Below are 5,409 nucleotides of genomic sequence, written 5' to 3' on the forward strand. Positions count from 1 at the left end.
GGAGTGAAAGTCTCCTAACACGGCAAGTGGGGAGTGTTTTTATAGTCAGTGCATCGCCTCTAATTCCTGTCCTTATGCATTTTGTGCGAATTGTATTCACACTGTTATTGTACATAGCAAACAGAAAGATGGAGGTGACCACATTTAACTCTTTCACTGCTGTATGTGCTTCTTTAAGACTTATTGCTTTCTTTCTGCACTATTTCCATTCAATATTTTCTTTACCCACATAAATATTATCCTTTACTCATATGAAGAATATATAAACAGTATATATATCTAATATATAAAGCTGAATGTATGTATGTATGTCCGGGATTGGCATCTGAACCGTCGCAGCTACAGCCACAAAATGGGCTATGTTGTGAGGTGAAATTTTAACCCCGCGCTTTCCAATTCACCAAACAATTTTGCCCCTATCTACATAATGGGGAAAAAGTGAAGGGAAAAGTGTTGGAGGTGTCGCAGCTACAGCCACAAAATTTTGCACAGTCACATGTCTGGACCCTGAGAGCGTCAAAGCTATGTTGTGAGGTGAAATTTTAACCCCCCGCTTTCCAATTCACCAAACAATTTTGCCCCTATCTACATAATGGGGAAAAAATGAAAGGAAAAGTGTTGGAGGCAAATTAACAGCTGCCAGATGTGAACAAGGGGGACTTAAAGAATGACAGCGATGGCGCTAAAGAGTATATACTGTATAGTTGCTAAGGTGGGGCCCCGACATGGGATAATCACCACACCACCACGGGGATATGAACACACACACAAAATGCGCCACACACTACCACGTGCTCGAACACATATACCACCCTCAGCGCACATTTCACCACACATACACCAACCTCGCCACATAAAAGTCGAAACACAAAAGTCGCCGCTCAAAACTCGCCACGCGCAAAACTCTCCACATGCAAAACTCGCCACACGTGCAAAACTCACCTCATGGAAAACTCGCCACACGCAAAACTTGTACACGTGGAAAAATTGCCACACGCAGAAAAATTGCCACATGCACAAAAGTTGCAACACATGCAAAAGTTGCCTCACACAAAACTTGCACATACTCAAAAGGCACCACACATAAAACTCGCCACGCGCAAAACTCGCCATGCACAAAACTTGCTGCACACAACTTGCTACACTAACCTGTCACATGCAACTCGACACACAAAAAGTTGCTACACGCATGTCGCCACACAAAACTCATCTCACAAAAGTCCCTACATGCATGTCGCCACACGCAACTCAACACACACAACTTGACACATGAAACTCGCCCTAAAACACACACAAGTCTGGTATTGTCCTTCAAAAATAAAAATCTGATTAATAAGCAGACAAACTACAAGAGCAACAAATGTACCATATAGGAAATACGGCAGCTGTCAGTCACATGACCAGTCTATTATGTGTATGTGTGAGCTAATATATACTGCCAGGGGGGAGGGCTTCCTGTTGGCTGGGGATTTATCAGGCTGCCAATAGCAACCAATCACAGCTCAGCTTCTATTTTGCTACAGTTAATTAACCTGAGCTCTGATTGGTTAATATAGGCAACAAAGACATTCTCAGTATAACAAAGCTAATATATGTTGTGAAATTCTTCTATTAGCTTAGTTTTTGCCTTTTAATAATTACATTTCTATCTATTTGTTTTGTGGTTTTTGTGTGCAGAATAAATTTTTGTTAACACATTCTATTTTGCTAACAGCAGTCATTAACCCGGGCGAAGCCGGGTAGTACAGCTAGTCTAATATATAAAGCTGAATGTGTGTATGTGTGTATGTGTGTATGTCCGGGATTGGCATCTGAACCGTCGCAGCTACAGCCACAAAATTTTGCACAGTCACACGTCTGGACCCCGAGAGCGTCATAGGCTATGTTGTGAGGTGACATTTTAACCCCGCGCTTTCCAATTCACCAATTTTGCCCCTATCTACATAATGGGGAAAAAGTGAAAGGAAAAGTGTTGGAGGCGTCGCAGCTACAGGCACAAAATTTTGCACAGTCACACGTCTGGACCCCGAGAGCGTCAAAGCTATGTTGTGAGGTGAAATTTTAACCCCGCGCTTTCCAATTCACCAATTTTGCCCCTATCTACATAATGGGGAAAAAGTGAAAGGAAAAGTGTTGGAGGCAAATTAACAGCTGCCAGATGTGAACAAGGGGGACTTAAAGAATGAGAGCGATGGCGCCAAAGAGTATATACTGTACAGTTGCTAAGGTGGGGCCCCAACATGGGATAATCACCACACCACCACGGGGATATGAACACACACACAAAATGCGCCACACACTACCACGTGCTCGAACACATATACCACCCTCACCACACATTTCACCACACATACACCAACCTCGCCACATAAAAGTCGAAACACAAAAGTCGCCGCTCAAAACTCGCCACGCGCAAAACTCTCCACATGCAAAACTCGCCACACGTGCAAAACTCACCTCATGGAAAACTCGCCACACGCAAAACTTGCACACGCGGAAAAATTGCCACATGCACAAAAGTTGCAACACATGCAAAAGTTGCCTCACACAAAACTTGCACATACTCAAAAGGCACCACACATAAAACTCGCCACGCGCAAAACTCGCCATGCGCAAAACTTGCTGCACACAACTTGCTACACTAACCTGTCATATGCAACTCGACACACAAAAAGTTGCTACATGCATGTCGCCACACAAAACTCATCTCACAAAAGTCACTACATGCATGTCGCCACACGCAACTCAACACACACAACTTGACACACGAAACTCGCCCTAAAACACACACAAGTCTGCTTTTATCCTTCAAAAATAAAAATCTGATTAATAAGCAGACAAACTACAAGAGCAACAAATGTACCATATAGGAATCCGGCAGCTGTCAGTCACATGACCAGTCTATTATGTGTATGTGTGAGCTAATATATACTGCCAGGGGGTGGGCTTACTGTTGGCTGGGGATTTATCAGGCTGCCAATTTAGCTTACAAATACTGAGGTAAAAATACTGACCAAATAACGTGTGAACGAGGTCTAATACAGGAGGAGATGACATACAGATATATACTATATACAGGAGGAGATGACACACAGGTATATACTATTTACAGGGGAGATGACACACAGGTATATACTATATACAGGAGGAGATGACAAACAGATATATACTATATACAGGAGAGATGACACACAGGTATATACTATATACAGGAGCAGATTACCTACAGGTATATAGTATATACAGGAGGAGATGACATACAGGTATATTCTATGTATAGGAGGAGATGACATACAGGTATATACTATATACAAGAGGAGATGACACACAGATATATACTATATATAGGTGAGATGACACACAGGTATATACTATATACAGGAGGAGATTACATACAGGTATATACTATATATAGGAGGAGATGACATACAGGTATATACTATATACAGGGGAGATGACACACAGCAGGTATATACTATATACAGGTGAGATGACATACAGGTATATACTATATACAGGAGATGACATACAGGTGTATACTATATATAAGGGAGATGACAAACATGTATATACTGAGGTGAAAATGAGAGGTGTGAGGTGAAAATGAAAAGGTGTGAGTGCAAAATGAGAGGAGTGAGGGAAAATAGTGGAGTGATTGGAAAATGACAGATGTGAGGTCGAAATGACAAGTGTTAGGGGGGAATGAGAGGAGTGAGGGGGAAAATAAGAGGAGTGAGGGGGAAAATGAGAATTGTGAGAGGGGAAAATGAAAGATGTGATGGGGAAAATGAGAGGCGTGATGGGAAAATAAGAGAAGTGAGGTGCTATAACTAACCACAGATATTTACTATGCCCAGGCAACGCCGGGCTCTTCAGCTAGTATATAATAAAATAAGTCCATCTTTTTCCATCTTGTAAAAAAATTGTTGATATGCATTAAAAAAATAAAGGATAATATAAAACCTTTCTATATGCATACACATATACGCATATATTTACTTATTTCAGTATTTAGCATCAATCATTTCATGCTTGCATCTACAGCAAGTTATACAATAGACCAGGAGACATGCTGACATATCAGAGCTTGTAAAAATATATTCTGCCTCTAGGGGTCACTGTATAATGGTGATTTCTGGCACTAAAGGTAAAAAAGAGCAGTTTCCATTGTTCCATCTGTAAATTCTATAAACTGTATAAGTATTCTTGCGTATGCGTGTATTTTTCATGAAAATATGAAACAAAAATTAAAATGTCAAACAAAATCTTCCCCACTTGCCGTGTTAGGAGACTTTCACTCCTGCCGTGACTCGGATTCGAACCGAGGTTGCTGCGGCCACAACGCAGAGTACTAACCACTATACGATCACGGCAAACCACCTGGGAAGTATAGAGAGACTGCTATATTTCTTCTTTAAGTCTATGCTCACACGTTGCATGTCTGCATTTTTTCCCACAGACAAAGGCTGTTCTCTTGGCAGTAAAGAAACTGCTTAAGAAAAGCAGGTTTTGCAGCATTTTTGCAGCATTTTTGTTGTCTCTTGTGCATGCTGAAACATTTAGGCTAGGTGCACACGTAGAATGGTCCTCCTGCGGATTTTTCTGCAGCGGATTTGATAAATCCGCAGGGCAAAACTGCAGTGTTTTTCCTGCGGATTTATTGCGGATTTACCACGGATTTATTGCAGTTTTTGTGCGGATTCCACTGCGGTTTTCTATTATGGAGCAGGTGTAAAACCACTGCAGATTCCGCACAAAGAAGTGACATGCTGCGGAATGTAAACCGCTGTGTTTCTGACCGTTTTTTTTCCGCAGCATGTGCACTGCAGATTGCGTTTCCCATAGGTTTACATTGTACTGTACACGCATGGAAAGCTGCTGCGGAAACGCTGCGGATCCGCAGCAAAATCCGCAGCGTGTGCACAGAGCCTTAGTGTTCCAAAAAAACAAGATGCAAGCTACTTATTTTTGCGACCAAACGCAGCAAAACCTGATATCTGTATTTTTGGTGTGTTTTGCTGCATTTTTTCCGATATTCTTTATTTTCTATGGGTGAAAAACCACTGAAAAAACACTGAAAGAAGTGACATGCTGAAGTTCGCAAAAACGCAGCAGTTTTCCAAACTAGTAAGGAAAAAAACAATGTGTGTCCATGGGATTTCTGAAATCTCAAAGACTTTGCTGTCCTGTAAAACATAGCTTAAAATTTGTATTAAAAAAAGTGTCAAAAACACAACGTGTGAACATAGCCTTAGAGCACAGCTGTGGGGATTGCATACCTGTTTACAGCAATAAAAGGTTCCTAGTAACAATGCATTGTAGAATGTGCCCCAATGCTCTGCACAAATATTATTGATTATTAGTGGGATGGAATATTATTTATTTTTTTCTTAGCCTGTGTTTTTATTT

At 41.2% G+C, this 5,409-nt stretch overlaps 1 non-coding gene across 1 annotated transcript; it reads right to left on the reverse strand.

Moving 5' to 3' along the window:
- Positions 1-4,301: 4,301 nt before the first annotated feature.
- Positions 4,302-4,373, reverse strand: TRNAH-GUG (transfer RNA histidin (anticodon GUG)). Its single transcript has one exon. It is a non-coding gene; the product is annotated as a tRNA-His (tRNA).
- Positions 4,374-5,409: the final 1,036 nt, after the last annotated feature.

Source organism: Ranitomeya variabilis, chromosome 1 (assembly GCF_051348905.1).
Source record: "Ranitomeya variabilis isolate aRanVar5 chromosome 1, aRanVar5.hap1, whole genome shotgun sequence".
Taxonomy (NCBI): domain Eukaryota; kingdom Metazoa; phylum Chordata; class Amphibia; order Anura; family Dendrobatidae; genus Ranitomeya; species Ranitomeya variabilis.